Source organism: Lissotriton vulgaris, chromosome 7, assembly GCF_964263255.1.
Source record: "Lissotriton vulgaris chromosome 7, aLisVul1.2, whole genome shotgun sequence".
Lineage (NCBI taxonomy): Eukaryota > Metazoa > Chordata > Amphibia > Caudata > Salamandridae > Lissotriton > Lissotriton vulgaris.
Window position 1 is genome coordinate 1,489,894,428 of NC_141695.1, and position 22,924 is coordinate 1,489,917,351.

General features: G+C 40.8%; 1 protein-coding gene and 1 pseudogene across 1 annotated transcript in view; both read left to right on the forward strand.

Moving 5' to 3' along the window:
• The window catches only part of LOC147705855 (extracellular calcium-sensing receptor-like), a 239,223-nt gene that overhangs the window by 157,498 nt on the left and 58,801 nt on the right, over window positions 1-22,924 (forward strand). The gene's annotated exons all lie outside the window — the stretch shown is intronic.
• LOC147705856 (uncharacterized) lies at window positions 1,438-22,193 on the forward strand (annotated as a pseudogene).

The window sequence follows — 22,924 nt, forward strand, 5'->3', positions numbered from 1 at the left end:
GCAGGGCATATCCATTTGGGGGGTTCATGGCTTCTATCCCAAAACAGTCACATAAAAATTTGGAAAAATAGGAAATACATTAATCTGTACTTATATGGCATTCTGCTTTCGGGATCTGTTATCTTATCTTAGTGGAGAAGTGTGGCTCAATGGTTAGAGCGGCAGACCTTGATGCAGAGTGCTGGCCAGGGACCAGGGTTCGATTCCCGCCTCGGCGGGATCGGGCTTAAATTCCTCTGACTGGATATTCTCGCCTCAGTGCTGAATCTAAGCATGGGCCCCACGCTGCAACTCTGGGCAATAGCTTGCTTAGTCTCCACAACGGCCCCCGATACACAAGGGATGCCTGGTTTCACCATGGGATGCCCAGGAGTGGACACCTCACAAGGAAAAGCCAGGAGGGGTTCCCTTGTGGTAGGAGTACAAGCGCCGGGATACTTACGGGTGACTGTTCGCGCTATACAAATACAACACATTTACATCTTATGCATATGCAAAAGGTGCCAGAATTTCCTCAATTCCTCTCTATTGTAAAGACAACTACAAGAAAGAATAAAACAGAAACTATTTTCATTATGAGAATGTTGCCAATCTAGAGGTGACAATTTGTAGCCTAGGCTCTTATTTAGATCTGGGCGGGACTCCCGTCATACCTCCACAGCCGAGTTTACAAGTTCCCCGCAAAGCTGATGGAATCTCACCCACCATATTTAGATGTGTGATGGCTGAACCATTCTATGGGGTGTCAGAGTGTTATTTGTCACGAAAACGATTCACTGATGTCAACGCTGCAAAGTTCTCTGCTGGCTAATATTACTCCTTCACCATCAGGGTGGAGGGATTGCACTGAGCCTATTTAGATTTCACAGTTTTGCTGGAGGTGTTCTAGCGGTGGATTGCCCATGGAGTGATACTGCCGTGGGAGAAGTTCAACTTTGGACTATTCCTGTGGCTATTGGGTGGATGCTAGCTCACACACCTGATGTAATTTGGCTAAATGTCTTCACCTGCATATCTTACTATAAGACACACTCTATTTCAAACCCTGATCCTTAGCCATTCCACTGCGGCGCAACATTTTCAAGTTGAACATTTGCCTATTAAGTCAGGGTTATTTTCATTCTCTGTTTCTTGTCCCTAATTTCTTCTTTCATTCATATTTTTGTGGGTCATTGCACATATTTAATTTTTGTTTGTTGATAATGGCAGGTAGGAGACATCCCTGTTTTACAGAGGGAGAATTGTCAGTCATGGTAGATGAAATAACTAGAGTGGAGCCACAATTGTTTGTAGCCCAGGTAGAAAATGCAACCATATCTCAGGAAAGGCAGTTGAGGTCATCATATTTGACAGGGAGAATGCTACAGCAAACAACCTGCGCACACAGAAGGAAATTAGAAAGAGGTGGAATGGCCAGAAGGGGTGAGAGTGCATTCCATGGCCTTCAAGCACCACCTGGAGGACCAGAGGACTAGTGGTGGCTCTCCCAGCCCCCCTTACAATGTTCTCCCTCGGAAAAAAAGGGTCTTGGAGAGGGTCTTACATCCTGAAGGATTGTCAGAAATTCCTGGTAGAGTGGAGACTGGTAAGTTACACTTTTAAATGTGTCACTAAACCTAAATGGTATTTTTGATATGCATTTAGCTGTTGCTAATGTGTTTGGCACCTTTTAGAAACATTCAAAAACAATGTATTTGTATAATTTCCATGTGGTCTTTTTGGTTTGTTAATAGTATTTTGTGGCTAATAAAATATAGTTCTCCATAACATTTCACATTATTTAATGTTACCTGTAATTGTTTTGACACCAAATAACATATTGCAAATATGTTTTTCATATTGTAAAAGTCGGTTCTTTTTTACAGCATAATTTCACTTGATATGTTTAACTTACAAATTTGCAAGTGTTGTTAATGTTCAATTTAAGTAAATGACTACGACTACCATGATGCCTTTTTTTGTTTTGTGAAAATAATATTGCAATGTTATCTTGCTCATTCTATCTTTCCTAACACCTTTTCACATATGCAGGTATTTTTCAATGTCTATTTCATGCTATGTTTTTAAATGTTTTTATGTTGAGTTGTGTATGTTGTCATATCCCTGTTATTTGATTACATTGATTTCACAAATCGAAGGTTATATATTCAAAGGTTTTAAGGTATGTAATTTTGTATGCTGAATATGTCATTATTTCTGTAAAAATGTACAGAGCGGCCATAATGCTATTAAAAAACCACCAAAGTGTTATTACATGAGGGAAAGTGGTGGACAGTGAAAGGATGCACAGATAAGGAGAGCAATAATATAAATATAAATCCAATATGCAAATGTATGTGAATCAGCTTTCCTGCTTAATTCCATTCACTCAAACCTAAACCGTAACATCGTCTTGTTATTATTTTTCACAGGTTAAATCAAATCAACCTCATCAGAATTCCGATTAAACAAAACAAAAGACAAAAAGCTGTCATCAAAATCAACAAATGCTCATCCATACTATTTGAAATAAAAGGTAAATTAGCTGTAATACATATATGCCATGCTCGAAAATTACTTAATTTTAATTTATTTTTTTAAATGAAAACACAACCGTTCAACATTTAAAAAGACACTTTTCGTTTTAGAGCTACCCAACTGAATTCAAGACTTCAAAAACTGTAAAAAAAAACACCCTAAACATCCACTAAAAGGCAGAACAAGAGTAAAAAAAATCTTACTGAGGTGAGACATAGCAGAATAACCAATTAACTCATATATTTTTTTTTACAGGGATCTGCAAAATGTTTATTATAATACGAAAGTCATGTTGAATAATGCAAACAGCAATGTAATTTTATTTTACAGAACTCACAACAAACACATTTTTTTGGCAGGTTACAAAAATGTTCAACTTAATTTCAAAAGAAACTAAGGGCCATATGTAGGTAATCTCTATTTACTGATTCTTAAATACAGAAAGTTACTGATTCGGTATTTCAGAATCGGTAAATAGTATGTAGGTAAAAATGTGGTAAATTTGACCAATTCGGTAATATTCGGTATTACCGATTCAGTATTTACCGATTCGGTAATTCCCATTCATTCCTATGGGCCTGGAGGCCAATAGGAATGAATGGGAAGCCATTCACTATTACCGATTCGGTAAATACCGAATAGGTAATAGGGGGAACATATTTAAGGGTGGCAGGGTGTCACATTGACACCCTGTTGCACCCCTGAATCGTGTATGTGTGCACATGTGGCACACATACATGCCCTAAGGGCATGTATGTCTGCCACATGGAACTTTTACCAAAGCACAAAATTGCTTTTTTAAAGGTTTTTGATATTTTCCACCAACTTGTAGTTGGTGGTAAGTAACACATCCTTAAATCAAAAATGCACTCATTTGAGTGCTCCCTACATATGATTCAAAGATTCGGTAATTTACTGATTCAGTATTTTAAGGATTCATTAATTTACCGATTTCTTAAATTACCGAATCGGTAAATTACTGAATCCTTAAATCAAGCCACCGTTCGGTAACGGCAAAATTACCGATTTTCGGCCGTTACCGACCGGTATTAAGCTACCTACATATGGCCCTAAAACTTAAATTTAAAATTAAAGCTTTTTTTATTAATAGAAACTAACCACATTGTCTCCACAGGATAAACATTTTTATTCAAAATTTCGAACTTAAATAAACAATCTCTCAGTTTTTTTTCAGACATTTCAACAATGGCAGCAAGCAGGGAAGCAAAGTATGTGACATCTGCAAGAGGGAATAGACTGCTAAAACATGCTGCCTACCTTTATTATAAGGATAGACTTACTGAACTCAGGAGTCATTGGAGGTGTGTGCAATATTACTCATCCTATTGGAAAGGAAGAGCGGTTACTCTGGGAGACACTGTTGAAAAGACCGCAGAGCATAACCACTCTGGATCTGCAATGGAGATTGAGGTTAGAGAAAATATCAATGAGATGAAACAGCTTGCATGCCCCTCCAATGAACCCTGTGGCTCAGTTTTGAAGGAGGTGTCACACCACATTCCCATGGATGTAGCTAATTCTATGCCTACTATTCCAAATTTAAGAAGATTTATCGAAGGTAAAACACAGGCAAGTTACTCCCAATGCGTAACTCCCCAAACCTTTTCAGATATTAATATTCCTCCTGAATTAAGACTCACTGTTACTAATAAAACCTTTCTCTTATATGACAACAAAAGCTCTCAAAAATGTATTCTAATTTTTAGCAGACCCAGTAACATTTTGAAATTGGAGAGTAGTGATACTTGGATGATGGATGGGACATTTAAATCCACACCCCATCCATTTTTCCAAATATACACTAGCCCTGCCTATATTAACCACACAGTAGTTCCCTTAGCATACAATTTACTCCCAGATAAGCAATCGTCAACATACACTGAACGTTTATCAGTAGTACAATCTAAAACAAAAAACAAATGTCCTAGTAAAGTAATAATTGACTTTGAATTATCAATGATTTTTTTTTACATTTTTTTATTGAGAGTTCATAGACTTAAAATCATACAATTGTACCATATCCAAATACATATTTGAAAATATTGGAAAAGGGAGGAGTGTGATTAGATCCAAGCTACAAAACATTACAATATTATAGATATACATTTCAAAATACTCCATAATACAGTCATAAAAAACCCCTAATAGATTAATGTGCAAAGTGCTGAATCAAAAATGTAAATGTGTAACTACCTATATATCCTACCCGCTTAAGCTAAAGTGCAATGTGCTATACCCGTACAAATACATATGTTTTATCCTTTTATGTCCCCAACTAAATATTCTCTTATGTTTCAAAACATACTCCAATATTTCTCGTACTTTCTTACTGCTCCTGCTCTTATTGCGTATTTCTTTTCTAATTCTAGTATTCCGGACAATTTTGATCTCCATGCATTAAAGGTTGGCACCTTCTCTGTTCTCCACAATTGCAGTATTAATGATCTTGCTATTAAAGCTGCAATAAACAAACCTTCCTCGCGTAAAGAGGTAGCCGTAGAACAGCCCAGAACTGCCGTGGATTTATCGAGTGAGATGAGGGGATCAATTATAATTTTAAGATATTTCTCAATCTCCTCCCAAAAGCCCTGGATTTTTGAGCAGTCCCAAATGATATGTGTCTAGGATCCTTTTTCGGCGCACTGGAAACATTTATCTTTCACTTGCGGGTATATATGCGGGTATATATTATGAAGAAACGAGGGTGTTCTATATATCAACCATTTAAAATAATATAACATACGTTTAAAATTTGCCCCTCTAAAAACGACTACATTGAGTTTGTTAAGCCTTTTCCAGGTTGCCTCTGTAATTTGCATTCCTTCTCTTTTCTTCCATCTATCCCTGGCTTTTTCATATAGTGAAAGTTCTTTATTGTCATCGAAGATTTTAATCCAATTGCTAATTTTCCGTTGCATAGGGTTATTGAGGATTTCACTAATATTAGTTTTATAACACAGGCTATTCATATCTAATTTTTCCAACATAGGTTTCAATCTAATAAAAGACCATTTTAGGATTGTGCTTGAGTATTGAAGCTCCCTTTCGATCTCCGCCCAAGTTTTCCAACAATTCCCCTTAATAAAATCCTGGATCTGGGTATATCCATTTTCTTCCCACAGTCTTAATATATTGTTCCCTAACAGAGCTGTTTCCCCCATATATAAATTTGAGAGCCTGGTTGAAATATTGATTCATAAAAAATCATAGTGTGTTAAAAGCTGGGGTTTTTGTTTAAGTAGCCATTGTAAGGTTTTATAATGCACTTTTTCGGGTACTTAATAACTCTTGTGGGATCTATTATATTATACTCCCTTAGCATCTTTTTCATAGAGAAGTTATCCTCCTCCTGAGGCTCTAAAAAAAAAAACTAAAACTATGATGTGCAAATGTCGCATAGTACTAATATCTAACATTTGGAAGAGATAATCCTCCATCAGCGACAGATCAATTTAAAGTGATAAGTGCCAATCTTGGTATCTTGTTTATCCATACAAAAGAGGACAACATACTGTCTATTTCTTTAAAAAAAAGAGGCTTGTATTGCACAAGGAGCAGCGCTAAAAAGAAAATTAAACAACAGGAGAATAGACATTAGGATTAACGCGACTCGCCCTATTATTGATAATGGTAACTGGTTCCAAAGCGTTAACTGAGAATGTACCTTTTTCAAGAGAGGAACATAGTTTAATACAAAAAGATCTTCTACTCTCTCAGATACATAAATGCTCAAATACCTCTTTGGACGTGTATTATATGTCTGTCTAAGTTCCAATAAGAGGGAATTCGTATCACAATTACATAAAATAAGTTCTGTTTTAGACTTATTAATCCTATATCCCCCTATTTTTTCAAAGTCTGTAAATATTCTCATAACATCCGATTGGGTTTCTATCTTTGGGTTCAGGAAGAGAACAATGTCACACGGTACCTTGAATTGGTACCGTGTGGGCCCTTTTTTCCCTAGTTGCAATTGCTAAAGGCTCTATAAATAGCGCAAATAAAATCGGGGAGAGGGGACAGCCTTGTCTATTACCTCTATTTATTTGGCATGTCCCTACATTCATAGAATTCAAATTTGGGCCTGTGAGTTCTTATAAAGTTGTTTCAATAAAAATATAAATTCATTTGGTTAACCAAACTTTTCTAAAATTGTAAAAAGGCAATTCCAGGAAATAAGGTCAAATGCTTTTTCAGCATCTAAAAACCAAATCTGTGCTTCAAACCTATTAGCATTAAAAAAATCAAGTGCCTCCAATAAAAAGTTTGTGTTAGTGCAAAGCTGTCTCCCTGCTACAAAACCGCACTGGTCTGTCCAGATGAGTGATCCCACCACCTGTTTGAAAGTAGTTTAGTGAACATTTTATAATCTGTATTCAAAAGGCTTATCGGTCGACAAGAGTTCACATTTTTGCTGCCTTTTTGTTTTTTTAAAATACTAACCACTACTGCCCTACGGAATGATTCCGGTGGGTCGCCCCCTTGTAATAAATAGTTCGCAAGTCTTAAAAATTTGGGGCAAAGTACTGTAGATAATGCTTTAAAAAATTCTGTAGGAATGCCATCCTCTCTGGTAGCTTTACCATTAGTCAAGGAGTTGATAACCAAATCCAGTTCTTCCCTCGTGAAATAGGCTAGCAGCAATTCCTTGTAGTTATTTTCCAAACTTGGAATTGGAAGTTCCTGCAAAAATTCATCAATCATCTCAACAGGGACCTGATGCGATATCTGATAAATGTCTTTATAATGATCAAGAAACACTTCACCTATTAGTGGCATAGTTTCTACACAGGTTTTAGTTACTTTGTGCTCTATACATTCGACTCTGTTCCTGACTTGCTGTTCCTTTGCCTGCCAAGCTAACAGTCTTCCCGTATACTCACTATCTTCATATCTTGTCTGAAGATATGTTCTACTTGCCCTATCCCCTAATTCATAATAAAGTTCCCTCATTTGTGTTTTGGCATTTGCTATTTCTTGCCTGTTCTCTGAAGTCCTATTTCTAAAATATTCTTGATTCGCTTGAGTCAGCCTATTTTCTAATGCCATTCTTTCCTCCTTTCTAGCTTTTTGTTTAGGCATCTCTTTTGACGTGATTATGCCTCGCAGTGTAGCTTTAAAGGCATCCCATGTGATGTTAATGGGGGCAGAATCCCTGTTTATAGTAAAAAAGGAGATCATCTCCTTCTCTAGATCTGTGCACCATTGCTTATCTGCTCGATGTTTCCCCCTCTTTAGTCCCTGGAAAGATTTCCATCTCAATGAGGGCGTGATCTGAGAAGGCATTCACTATATGCTCATATTTGCTGATTTCCAAACTATGTGAGATTAGAAAAAAGTCTACCCTTGATAATGAATCATACTTTGCCGAATAGCAAGAATATTCACGTGTTTTCGAATTATTCATCCGCCATTTGTCTAAGATGTCTAGATCTGTTTTACAACTCAACAGTGCATTAGCTACTTGTGGTTTGTTTTGCCTTCGGTCTTTTTTTTGTAGAATCAACCCCTGGGTTTTGCAAAAAGTTAAACCCCCCCCCCCCCATATAATCTGACCAGGTTTACCTGACAGTGCTTGTTTTAGCTGTAAAATCGGGAGCGGGTCATCTACAACTGGTGCATACATTGTAGCAAGTATCACATTTTTGTTGCGATTTCTCTTCCCATGTAGAAATGTCCATCTGCCTATTACATCGGAATGAGATGCCTCAACCTGCAATTGGACATGCTTACCTATGTAGATGCTTACGCCCCTCTGAGCTGTCCCTGACACAGCTGAGCAATGGAAGCCCGCCCAGTTTTTGAACAATTTACTAGCATCTGCTGAGGCTCCTAGATGTGTCTCTTGAAAAACCATTAACGTTAAGAGACAGAATTAACATTTTGCTCCTGTTCATAAAGTCACTGGGAAGAGAGAAATATGGGCTGTATTATACATAAACACCCTAGGAGATCCATTTTAACATGCAGTTTGTACTACATGAGCAAAAATAACATTCCTAAAGTGCAGTTCGTACAAATATGCAGACGTACATATAAACAACCACTTAATTTCTAGAATTGCTTCTTCCAAAGAAACAACAATAGACCAAAATAAATATACCCCCTGGGGGTATCGATCTTAGCGTGCGGTTTGTACTATGTGTGCAAAAATGCATTTCTAAAGTGCAGATCGTGCAGATGTGCAAAACATATGTACAAACAACCGCTTAAATTCTTAAATCTTTTCTTTCAAAATGACAAGTCATATAGAAGAGTGCAAATCACGCATTTAGACCAGCATACCATAGTGCAATTTCGTATTAACTGTGCAAAAAGCTGTTTAAAGTGCAGAATCAGGGATAGAGTCAAGCCAACTGTTAGGCCAATCAGACCAAAGTGCTACAGTACAAGTTCTAACAATTATGCAGACATGCATTTCAACTGTGCAAAAAAACTGTTTAAAGTACAAAATCAAACTGACTGTTAAGCCAATCAAACCAAACTACTACAATACACATAATAGCAATTATGCAGACATGCATCAAACGGCAATACTCGATGTACGAAATATACAATATGTACATTAGTTGGATTATGTAAGACAGTAACCTTCCTCAACAACATTCCGTTTCCTTTTCCTTAACTTACTCCAAAAATAAAAATAAATTCTGTCTATGAACTGTCTTTTTCTAATTGCTTCAACCCCTTCCCTACACCCTCCCACCCTCCACCAAAAGAAGGAAAACCCCATTTTGTCCCACTATCCTTCCTTCTACCTCCCTCTTTTTATTGAATGCCATCTTGCTTTTTCCTGCTGCGTCTCTTGGTTTGCCTCTCCTCCTCCCCTTGAAAAAGCCTTACAGATTTTCATTTTCCTTTATACAGCTATGAGAGTATCCAAAAGGTTTTGGGCTTCCAAAATTTCTGAAAAAATAAACATTTTCCCTCTAGCTATGACTTTTAACTTAGATTGCTGCACAATCATTGCCTGTGCCCCTTTAGCTTTAAAAGAGTCGATCAGTTTAACAAAATCCTTACGCCTGTGGGCAGAGGCTGCTGACATATCAGAGAAGATTTTTGATTTCATTAGTGTTAAATGATCTCCTGGATATTGCCACGTTCAGAATTCGCTCTTTAATTCTATAATCAGAGAAGTTTATTAAGATGGTTCGTGGGTACTTTGGATTTGCTGGTTTATGCGCCGGCACCCTATGGGCTCTTGTGATTGTAAGATCTTCTTGTAATTCAGGTATTGCTTTTTTCAACAGAGCCTAAGTCCATTTCACCATCTCAGCACTTTCCAAGCCCTTCGATATTTCCACAAGGCGCAGATTAGATCTTCTATTACAATTCTCCAAATCTTGCAGCTTTGATTCCATCTGGCTTTTATTTTTTGTCAATGCCTGGAGATCTTTCTGCATAATTACTATGTTGTCTTTCAAAGCAGAGATACGGACCTCCACTTCTGTAACCCGTCTGGGTAGGTTACTTAGGCTTTCTTCCATCTTAGATAACCTATTATTTAGTTGTGTTATTTCAAATGCTTGCGAGATCTTCATGTCTTGCAATTCCTGCAATATGATTGTAAGCATTTCCTGTGTTGAGGTGTCTTGATCAGTTCTTATACTACCCAGAGTTTGATTGACTTTTAAAGCGGCGGGTGTCTCCTTTTCTCTTCTCTTTTCCTTTTCTGACTCTAATCACGGGTTGGGCACAGAGTCCGGATAAGCTGTCAGCATCTTTTCCCCAACTTGGAAATCTTGTTTTGCATTTTTATTTGATTTGGGAAAGTTTTTAATATTAGCAGCCTCACTGCCGATTACTTCTCATCTCCCAGCGCAGCAGACTATGTGCTGACGCTGTAGGAGAGAGTGCTGATAGCCGCCATACTGGACGGAGGAAAGGGTTGCGGTCCAGTTGCTGGCCGCATCCCGCCCTCCCAAGGTATTTAAATCGCGTTCTAGCGCGAGCACGCTGATTCTGACTGGGCTCACCTCTGAGGCGGAAAGCCGAAGGCTAGCGTGCCTTTTAAAAGTGTGCTTTTTGGAAATCTTGTTTTGCATTTTTATTTGATTTGGGAAAGTTTTTAATATTAGCAGCCTCACTGCCAATTACTTCTCATCTCCCAGCGCAGCAGACTACGTGTTGACGCTGTAGGAGAGAGTGCTGATAGCCACCATACTGGACGGAGGAAAGAGTTGCGGTCCAGTTGCTGGCCGCATCCCACCCTCCTCAACACTGGATATAAGGACGACGTCATCTCGCCTGCGCAAGCCCGTCTGCACCCGTCCGCGCCAAGGAAGCGCCCAGCGCCAGTTACGCTGCCTGTTTTGGCCCCTTAGAGACTGATCAACAACCATCTGGTCCCCCTTACTCGAGAGAGATGCTCATACAGTTAGGTAAGCTCCATGCAGACAAAGGAAGGTTCAGACTGTTGCACACGGCCCACCCACGAGCAGACTTTCTTGCTGAAAGTCTCTTGAAATGTGGGCTTTTGAATGTGAGGTCCCTGCCTAAGCACAGTATAGAGATCCAGATGATGATTGAGACACACAAATTGGGTATCCTCTTCATGACGGAAACGTGGACTCACTCTGACTGTGCTTGCCCTCCTGGGTTTAAATTTTTACATCTCCCTAGACCTAATGGGAGGGGTGGAGGGGTAGGAGTTATTTTTAATGCATCTTTCAGAACCAATACTATTGACCTAGATCCGGCTGAGGGTACGGAGCTGTTGGGTTTATCTATCCAGACTCACTCCGGGACTATTTTTACTGGGGTGCTATGTTATAGACCCCAAGGGGCTTTTAGCATGCAGCAGCAACACGCGCTATTAGCTACCCTGGCTAATATCGCAGCTTCACACCATAAGCTGGTTATTTTGGGGGATTTTAACCTCTGGCGCAATGGCTCCCTTGACTTGGGTCTCCTTAACCTACTTCAGTCTTGTGAAAGCTTCGGCCTTTCTCAGCAGGTCATGGGAGCTACTCACAAGGCGGGACACCTTCTAGATCTGGTGTTCGCGGCTCCTGACCTGTTGGCTATGGGGGAAACCCTGCCCATGGATTGGACAGATCACTCCCTCGTCAAATTCTTTGTAAATATTAACGGTGCTCATATCAGGGCTCCTGTGACTGTTAAGGAATTTCGGTGCAGAGACTGGAGAGCTTTGGCACGCTTGAAATCCTCAGAGGGAGTGTTTAACGTGAGAACGTTTTTTGGCGTGGATAAGCAAGTGGAGGAAAACTACGCCTCACTTTGCTCGGGGATCACGGCTGTGTTGGATGCTCATGCTCCCCTAAAAACACGTAGTTGCAAGGGGAATGTTTCTGCCCCCTGGTTCAATGACACACTGAAAAACATGAAGCAGGGCTGTAAACAAGCTGAAAGAAGGTGGAGGCGGGAATATGAGGAAGCATCTAGGGAGTTATGGAAAAACAAAGTTTTGGAATATAAGAGTCTGATTAAGAAATCTAAGGCAGACTATTATTCCTCCTTGATTTGTAATTCTACTAATAGCTCCAGGAGCATCTTTAATATATTAAACAGCTTTACTAATCCTGATTGCTCCAAGAATGCGATTGTCCCATCTCAAGAACTCTGTGAGAACCGTGCCAAATTCTTTAAAGAGAAAATTTAGCAAATTATTGAGGATTTGGAGGTTTCTCCTGAGTCTGGTTTCTCTTGTGACACTAGACTTGGGTCGCCGGTGGACAGGACTGTCGAGCCAGCCTGGGTGCCGAAGGAACCATTATTTGAATTCCCACTCTTCACGGAAGATGCATTCAGTGGGCTAGCCAGGGGGATCTCCTCCGGTTCTCCTTTGGACCCTGTGCCACATAAAATTTGGAAGGAATATGAAGAGGAATTATTTCCTTCACTCCGCCTAATCTGCAATCAATCTCTTGCTACTGGTATTGTTCCAGCCCAGTGGAAACGGCCGGTGATTTTTCCCCTGTTGAAAAAGCCCTCTTTAGACCCGGATTGGTCCAAAAATTACAGACCCATTTCCCTGTTGCCTTTTCCAGCCAAGATTGTCGAGCGTCTGGTTAGTGCTACTCTCTCCAAACACCTGGAACAGCATCATCTATTAGAGGATGATCAATTTGGTTTCCGGCCAGCTCACGGGACCGAAACGGCCTTGGTCACCGCCATGGATGAGCTTCAGAGGCGTGCAGACAGGAGGCAGGCAGCGTTTCGGATCCTGCTAGATATGTCTGCCGCCTTCGATACGGTCAACCACAAGATCTTGTTGAACCGGTTATCTGAGGCTGGGGTGAGAGGTAGCGCTTTGATGTGGTTTCGATCATTCTTGCAGGATAGGCAGCAGGCGGTGTCTTTGCCCCCCTTTCAATCGGCCTTCACTCAGGTACCTCATGGGGTCCCTCAGGGCTCAGCAATCAGTCCCACACTTTTTAATCTGTATCTTAGACCTTTGATCTCGCTCATTAAAACCTATAACATCAGGATTGTAAACTACGCTGACGATACGCAGATGATCCTCTCCTTTGAGGGAGAGGAATCAACACCTGTGGAGATTTTCCACAATTGTCTGCGGGATACGTCATGGTGGCTAAAGGATAATTCCCTTCAGTTTAATGCTGGGAAGACGGAGGTGCTCTTCAGCGCTGGGAATAAGATCTCCCGCCTGTTTCTGGAAAACTTTTGGCCTCCTGAAACAGCGACTAAAGTACGGCCTGTGGATTCAGTCCGTAACTTAGGGGTCATGCTAGATCCAAAGCTCAGTATGGAGACTCATGTAAAAAAAACAACTGCCTGTTGCTTTGCCATCCTACGCTCCCTGAGGAAAGTCTTGCCACTCTTACCATCTCAGGCTCGTGCTCAAGTGGTAAGGTGTACAATCCTCAGCAGGCTGGACTATTCCAACGCCCTTTTGCTGGGGTCCCCTGAGTTTTTGCTGGATAGGCTCCAAAGGATACAGGCAGCGGCCGCTAGGTTGGCTCTGGGGCTTCCTAGAAGAGCACATGGGCCGACTACCCTTGCGAAACTGCATTGGCTACCTATGAGGCAGAGGATACAATTTAAGGCCCTCTGCCTGGTCTTCAGGGCTCTCCATGGAACCGGCCCTGCCTCCCTGCAATCGAAATTCGTTTGGTATACTCCAACCAGGCTGCTTCGATCATCAACGGCCAGGTTGGTGAAGGTACCTAGATTCAGGAAGGTCAGAGCAGGGGGAAGATCCTTTGAGGTGGCTGCTGCTAAACTCTGGAATCTGCTCCCGCTCGAGATTAGGCAAATCACGGAACTTCTTCCATTTAGGAGAAGGATCAAAACCTGGCTGTTTCCCAAAGTTACTCCTTGAAAGGTCACGCTCCACCCGTTACTTGTCCGCCCTTCTGAGCCAGTCAGCGCCAGGATGCCTGCAAGGTGACAGTGCGCTTTATAAGTGTTTTAAATAAATAAATAAATAAAATAACTTCCTTTTGTGATGACCATAAATATAACCGGTGCATTGATCGGTGGCTGACTAGTTGGACCTGATCTCCCCTGAGGAACTGTACTTTCTTGTTGCCCTGGCTCCAAATTCAATTTCGATACTGGCTGTGGGTTTGTAGTTTGAGCAGGGACGGGACCTTCCGAATTAGGTGCATCCTTCTCACCTTGTATAATCTGTGGGCATATTTCATTTTCCGCTCTTTGCCCCTCCGTACTTGGGTCCGGTGTACTTGTGGGTCTCCCCCTCATCGCTGTTTTACTGAAGAGAGGGTACTGTTTAGATTTTACCAAGGTATCATTCTCTCTACTAAATATTTCACCTCCTTCCTCCTCTCCTCCACCTTCTTCCCCTCCCACAGCCAACATACTTAGATCTGCTGAGAGCTCAGATAGTGTCTCTTCTTCCTCCTCCTCCTCCGATGTTTTATCAAAGTCGTCCTGCCCGGCAATTTGTTTTTCTCAGCCAGCGCCAGTACTTATGCTTTTAATTCCCTTCTCTGTTGAGCATTTCTTCTCCCTCTCTTAGCTCCTTGAGATGCTGGGACTGATATTGATGTTGGGATGATTGGCCAGTCTTTAAATAGCCCTTTCCTGTACCAGCTTTAGACTGTTTGTTCCTCTGCTTTGCCGTGGCCTTTTATTCAATTATCAATGATTGACACCATTAGTAAAACCTACCGGGAAACCAGCATTCAAAGATTTTTTTCACTTTTCTCAGGCCTATTTGTGCAAAATTAAAAAAACTTCTCTAGTTGAAGATTACATATCTAATAGTAAACTTCAATTTGAATTAAAAAAAACGAACTGCATTTTGTTTTGCTCCACCTGACAGGAAAGAGTACTACACATCAATAAATGAATCAGAGTATTTTGTAGCAAACGAGGATAAATTTGGTCCCATTCTAAATCACTTGGAGGATATTTTGCTGAGCCATCTAAGCAGGTCCGGTTGCAGGAGGAATCAGAGGTTTCCTGTCAAATTTTGGAACTGTTACACGACCTGCTAAGAGGGTGGAGCAAAGACCAATAATGCCATAGAGGCATAGCATAACTCCTTTGATAAATAATTTGGTAAATGACACCCTAACTTTATCATTTTTTGGGAAATTTTGAGGAAGGAGCAAAGTTTCCAAGAAATGGGAATTTTCGCAATCTTTGTCTGGTAGTCTGAACCCATGAATTTAAAAAAGAACTAAAGAAAAGTCTGAAAGACTAATGGGACGGATTCAACAATTCTCGTTGATGGTGGCTTCGTACTACCTGGACAATATTGCACATATCCTACACTTCTAACACTAGCCTACACCTTTTCGAAGTTGCTTGCCTGTCTTTGAAATTATTAAATTTATTACAAATTAGATTTGTTACAGCAATAATAAAAAAAGAAAAACATTTTCCTACCTTATGATGTTTTCTTTCTCCCAAACTTGTACTTGTCTTCAAATCCAGACTCATCCAAGAATCACCAGAACAACAAAGATTCCAAATGCTTCAATTTAATCCTGAATACAATCATCTCTTTAACCCCTTTGGTGCTCATGAGGAGCTGGACTCGTCATGGCACATGGTAGGCGTGTGCTCATGACGAGTCCAGCTCATCATGGCACACAGCACCGGAAATGCCTCTGGTGCGGGCACCAGAGGGATTCCCTTTTCTCCCCTAAAGCCTCAGGAGCTGGGGAAGAGCTTCCCCAGCTCCTGAGGCCGCCCCCTGGTTTCCCTGAAATTACGATCGGCGCGCACGTCGTGCTGATGTCATTTCAGTGAAACTGAAACTGAAATGTGCCAAGAGGCTCCTTTCAGTTTCTGTTTCTACGTGCTCTTAGGGGCTATCTCAGCCCCTTGAGCACGTAGAAACTCAGGAGAGGTATTGTTGGAATGGGGAGAATGTCCCCTTTCCAATGGTACCCTGCTTGGGGATCCAACCACTAGGCACCAGGGAGGGGGAGCGGCCCCCTGGGTAAGGGCCTTTGCTTCCCCCATAAATATTTTGGTATGATTAGTCTTTCTGCCCTCCTGGGGGTAGAAAGCCCACTGGACACCAGGAATTTTCCATGGGATATTTGTTAGGGGTGGGGGCTGCCTAAAACTGTCATGCCGATGCCCCCACCCCCGGCCACAATATTACAGTCTTTCTGCCACCCCTGGGGGGCAGATGGGGCAGTTTGCCTCATTCTGCCACCCCGGGGGGCAGAAAGCCCACTAGATACCAGGTTTTAAAAAAAGAATTATAATGAGGGGTGGGGACTGCCCAATATGGGCATGCCAGTGCCCCCCTGCCGCAAAGGTACAGTCTTTCTGCCCCTCCTGGGGAGCAGATGGGGGCAGTAGCCCCCAATCTGCCCTCAGGGAGGCAGAAAGCCCACTAGATAGCAGGGATTTTTTTAATTATAAATTGGGGTAGGGGCTGTCCAATATGGGCATGCCAATGCCCCCACCCCCGAAAGAAAGGTACAGTCTTTCTACCCCTCCTGGGTGGCGGATGGGGGCAGTAGCCCCCAATCTGCCCCCGGGGGAGGCAGAAAGCCCACTAGACACCAGGGTTTTTCCCCAATAAACTTAGGGGTGGGGGATGCCCAAGATGGGCATGACAATAACCTCCCCCCACATAATTCCAGTCTTTCTCCCACCCCAAGGGACAGGTGGTGGCAGTAGCCACCAATATGTCCCTCTGGGGTTCAGAAAGCACACTAGATCCCAGGGATTATTTTTCTTATAGGCCCGGGGTGGGGGCTGCCCTGAATGGGCATAAAAATGCCCCCACCCTACCTCCCAAAGAAAAAAAGACTTTCTGCACCCCAGGAATCAGATGGGGGCAATAGCCCCTGATCTGCCCTCTGGGGAGGAGGCAGAAAGCCCACTAAGCGCCAGGGATTTTTTTATACAGGTTTCTGGGCAGCCCTCACCCCAAAAAAAGATGCTACTGTCTTTTTGCACCCCCCTGGGAGGCAGATGGGACAATAGCACCTTATCTGAAACCTCCAGGGGGCTGAAAGCCCACTAGCCACCAGGGATTTTTTTTTACAAAGTAAGGGGTGGGGGGTGCCAAGAATGGACATGCCAATGCCCCCACCCACCCCAAAAAAGATGTCACTGTCAATGTCACCTAGCAAACCTATACATTTTTTAAAACTAGATACCCAGGGAAATCTAGGATGGGGTGACTTGACTGGCTTTCACCAGGTTCTGTTACCCAGAATCCCTTGCAAACCGAAACATTTGTCAGAAAAAAAACATTTTCCTCACATTTCTGTGGTGGAAAGTTCTGGAATCTGCGTGGATCCACAAATTTCTACTGATCCCGCGTTTCCCAAAGTCTTCCGAGAAAAATGGCACCTCACATGTGTGGGTAGGCCTAGTGCCCGTGACAGGAAACGGACCATACGCAACATGGACACACCACATTTTCACTGTGAAAACGGACCCTTTTCTTGCAAAGTGCCTAGCTGTAGATTTTGAACCCTAACTCTGCGAGCACCTACGGAAACCTAGCAAACCTATACATTTTTAAAAACTACACACCCAGGGGAATCCAGGATGGGGTGACTTGACTGGCTCTCACCAGGTTCTGTTGCCTAGAATCCCTTTCAAACCAAAACATCTGTCCAAAAAAAACACTTTTTCCCTCACATTTCTGTGGTGGAAAGTTCTGGAATCTGCATGGATGTACAAAATTCCACCTACCACACGTCTCCCAAAGTCTTCCGTGAAAAATGGTACCTCACTTGTATGGGTAGGCCTAGTGCCCGCGACAGGAAACGGCCCAATAACAACATAGACACAACACATTTTCACTGTGAAAACGGGCTCTTTTCTTGCAAAGTGCCTAGCTGTAGATTTTGAACCCTAACTCTGCCAGCACCTAGGGAAAACTAGCAAACCTATAAATTTTTTAAACCTACACACCCGGGGAATCCAGGATGGGGTGACTTGACTGGCTCTCACCAGGATCTGTTACCCAGAATCCCTTGCAAACCTAAAAATATATAAAAAAATACATTTTCTTCACATTTCTGTGGTGGAAAGTTCTGGAATCTGCGTGGATGTACAACATTCCACCCACCCCACATCCCCCAAAGTCTTCCGTGAAAAATGGTACCTCACTTTTGTGGATGGGTCAAGTACCCGCGACAGGCAAGGGCCCAAAATGTATTGAGGAGAAATCAAAATGACCTATCACAAAGCAACATGGTTTAAAATTCTCATGATGTTGGAGAAAAGGTCGCAAATTTGGCGTGGATAACTTATGTGGTCAAAATGTTACAGGGGCATAAGCGCAAACTACCCCAAATAGCCAAAAAAGGGCTTAGCACAAGGGGGAAGGCCTAGCAGCGAAGGCGTTAAAAAAAATACACAGATTGTCGGAGCCATTTTGAAGCACATAATTGTGCTAAATAATCTGTGCACCCTAAAAAACCGCTTCCCAAAAAAATCAATCTTGAAAAAGTAGTTATAAGTGGCAAAAAACGCAACAAACAATCCAACGTGGCAATCCTCTCACCTTCAAAGTTGTTTGGGAAGCAAGACGTAAATCCATCCAAAATCAACCCCAAATCCACAGTAATGAAACTTTTGGCTATTAACCCCATCCATTTATTCCATAAACGCACATGCTCGTCGTTCCAAAAACATGCGTTTTGTGTTTTTCTTTTTTTAAATCGCATAACCAAAAGGTCAACCAATCAAAAAAAGATTTTGTAAACAACTTTTTTCCCTTCAAAGTGCTCCTTTGAGTTAACTTTTTTTTTTAGAACGAGTAAAAAACAAAAGACAAGCCCGACGTAAGCATAGAACTGCTGCATGCATAGGAAAAAAACGTTGTTAACAAAACATACAAACGTAAGCATAAACACTTCTAACTAACTAAATACCTCCCTCCTCTGCCCTTACACTAAATGTGACCAGCTACAGTCTTTATTTGTGACTTACTCGAGCGCTGATTTATCTTGCATACTTGCTTGCGACGCTCCACCAAGTGAAGAAATATACACCCAAACGTAATCAGCAACAGTAAAAACTAAAAAAGCACAATTCTCCAAATTGTAATCTATGAGAACAGGTGGGAACGTTAACAAATAAATAGATTTCAAATGTTTATCTACTTTAATGCCTTTCTTTATTGTATTTAAATTGTAAATCTATTTACTGCTTTTTTATTTTTTTTTAAATTGTAAATGATTGTATTTTTTTATTACTAATAAAACTATTTTGATTAAACATTTTTCTTTGTCCTTTGTTTTTTATTTTATAATCCAAACATCATTTAATTTGCTTTTTCAGATAATGGGTGCAGCCAGTGTTCACACCCAATTTGTCAGGACCTAAATTTTGGCTGTTGCACATACCAGTCTTGTGGTTTCAATCAGACACCACCTAGTATAAGGCACATTTTCACACGTTTGATAGGTTTATGCCCTCAATATCATATAGCTTTGCAGGCTAAATCCAAATTCGGTATTGAGAGTGGTAGATACAAGGAGTGGAGTACTCTGTTGTAATGGTCTTTGCTTCTTTATTCGAAAACAGGTGAAAAGCAGGTGAGGGCACAAACCTATCAAATACATGGAAAATATTTAATTTGCTGTCTATTGTTAAAAAATGGCTATTTTTTCAATATTGTTGTCTTAAAATTTAAATGAGTTACTATTTTAAAAAATATTTGTTTTTCAAATAATTGTTTTTTAAAATGATAATATTTGCAATTTTTCAAAGGTAGCAACTATTTTAAAAATGTTTGTTTTAAAGGCACTAATAAAAATAAATAGACATACTTTTCATATAAATTGTTTTTAGGATTACATTTTTTACAAAGTCAAATTTTACATTTCAAAAATAATCTTTTGCAGTATATTTTTTTCTACGATATTACATTTTTATCAAATGTATATTTAAAGTATACAAGGCAATTTCTGCATAACATTTAAAAACAAAATACTATTTCAAACATTGAGGGCCCCATTAGGATGTCGAAATCGCCACCGCCATGCGGGCGGTGGCGATCCGCCCGACATTCCCACGCCATATTACCATGGCGGGGAGACCGTGGCGGACGGAAAGATCGTCTGCTGCTTTTCCGCCCGGTCAAGGAGTTGACCGGGCGGAAATGGGTTTCATATGGTGGTGGTGTCTGTTAGACACCGCCATCCATATTAGGGTGTGTGCAGGGACATGCTTTTCCGTGGCGGCAATGCGCCACAGAAAGGCATGCGGGAATGTCTTGTGGTGGCCCATTGGGACTCCGGGGGAGTGGGGGGTGCACATGGGGGGTACCTATGGTACCCCTCTGAACTTCACTGTACAATGTGGCAGGCACCACGCGGTGCCTGTCACGTTGTGCATTGAAGTGCACAATGTGCATTTTTAGCTTTTTAGCTCGACGCATTGTTGAAAATGCGGGCGCATCCTAATGTCCCCCACTGGACCGCCGCCCTTATGGCGGGCGGTCCCGTTTTACGTTGGGATGCCATCCTAATGGGCCCTTAAGTATTTATTTTTAAAATTCTTCTTCTTTGATGCCTTGCTATTTAGTAAATCAACCTCTTTTTAAACTTTTCAATTTGTGTGAAATTAATTTATTTATATTTATTTAAAATGAGCATCATGATCACCCTTTTTTATAATCTGTTTTTATATGAAACAAATTAATGTTACATTCCCTTATAATTAATTTTAAAAGATTATTAAATATTTCAAATGTATTTTAAATTAATGCCATGTTTTAAAACTTACATTTCCATAAAATATTTATTTTTTTAATAAAATGAAATATACATTTTGATGCTTAAATCATTCTTATAATCAATATTTACTTAAGACTCATTTACAAAAAATTACATTATTTAAAAAAATAATTCTCAAGTATTCGTTAATACTTTCAAATCTTAATATAAAACTCAAAAATATAAAAAATGAATTTTATTATTTATTATTTGACTATAATAATTATAAAACTGTATATTAACTATTAAACTTACCTTATACTTACCTTATACGTAGCAAAGGCATGTGTTTTAATGGTCAATTCATTATAACAGGATGCGTTATTAAAACAAGCATGGGCTTGTATGATGCGTTGTAATGGCATGCGAGGTAAAAGCATGTGTTATAAAAAATTAGTTGTAAATGATGTTTACCTTGTGAAATGTTTTGTGTATTTTATGTATACTTTCTAATCATCGTTTGCATTTCAGGACATCTTTTCACCTGCTGATTTGAAGTAGCTTTGTGCATCATTTAAATTGTTTGTGCACCCTATTATCATACCACCGAAAGGTACATTCATCATAATCTTTTGCTTTTATCTGTTAGGTTGCTTCATATTGTAGCATCAAAATATTTTGATGTATAATCCAGTATTAAAAAATGTGTATTTGTCATTAATTCATAGTTTGTTCAACAGCCAGAGTACCGGGACAACTATCTACCACTGAGGATACCTCCACTCCAGACCAAGATCAAGCCTTCGATGAGAGCCACACTCCTGCAAGCTCAGTTGATGAGGAGCAGCTGGGTCCATCTGGTCTGCCTGGGCAGATAGCTCCAGTGAGTCTCACTCTGCCCACACCTACACCTCCCACCCCAGCTGTTACCACAACTAAGTGTATGGATGAATCCACTTCCTGTGTCCAGACCAAATTCACACCAATATTGTGCCCGTAGTCCTCACTGTTGTTGATATACCACCACCACCACTACCTGCAGTTCAGGTTGGAACCAATGTGATTGACCGCACTGGGTCATGGGCACAGGGTAGTGAGAGTAGGGGTTGTGTGAGGCAATCTGTGGGCCAGCAAAGTGAGGCCACTGGGTTCACTATTACACAGGCCACCATCGACCAAGTGTTGGGATCCCTCCATCAGCCCCAATACGTGATGGGCTCTGTCCTGAAAGAGCTCTGGGACATGAAACATTTGCAAATGGAGAACAGTGTGCAGATGGAGAATATGAACTTCAGTTCTGTCTGTCTGACTGGGGTGCTGCATGATATTTTCACCCATATGTGCAGGGCTTTTCCAGCAACATCTTCACATTATTGTGGTGCTAGTACAGCTGTCCCAACTACATGTGCCTCAGCAAGTGAAAGGGATGCCCTGCCACAAGAGGAAAATCCTGCACTCACCTCAGCCCCTGCAACTGTGGACCCATCCAAAGAGTGGACGTTCAGGCGGACAAGCAGTAGAAGATGGCAAGACCTCCACAAAAGCAGCAAGAGATGAAAAAAACCTAATTTCATTCAGTGTGTGACTACCATTCACTCTATGGGCTATTTTCTGGACACATTTATCTTTCAGATACCAGTTGAATTTGGACATTGGGCATGAAACTATTTTGGCTCTGAAATTACAGTTTCATTCACCTTGATTGATTTTGTGGTAGCTTTTTTTTAAATTTTTGATTTAATTCTGTGTTATATTTTTTTTGGTTATGTTGATTCAAAACAAAACTAACAAGTCAAGGACTGTTTTGTATGTCATTTCTCAATTGGTGCATTTTTAATTTACATCATAGATTCCAAAATGTAAACATTGAAATAATAGTTTAGCCACAAATAAATTCCATGTACGTAATGTGCCCCACTTAAAAGCCAAAATAACAAAAACTTCAATTCTATAACTAGTAGTTTTTTATTTGTGATTTTTTTTTCTCAAAATGATTACTACCCATGCATATCTCATACTTTGTGCCTTTTTCTCATTTACAGTTCCAGACCTTGTCACCATTGAAAAACGGAATATAAACAAATATATCCATTTAAATAGGCAGACTAGTCTAGAATTATGTCATCAGCCAGAGTCAGAACTCCCGTCCCAAAATAGGAATCCCACATCAATAACAAAAGTCTAAAAAATGGCGGTACTCCATTTAGTGGCCACAGGATCATTCTAATATAGGGGTCGATTCCGATCTCGGTCGGTCAGCTCTCCGAGACCTGTCAGTAGCCTTACCT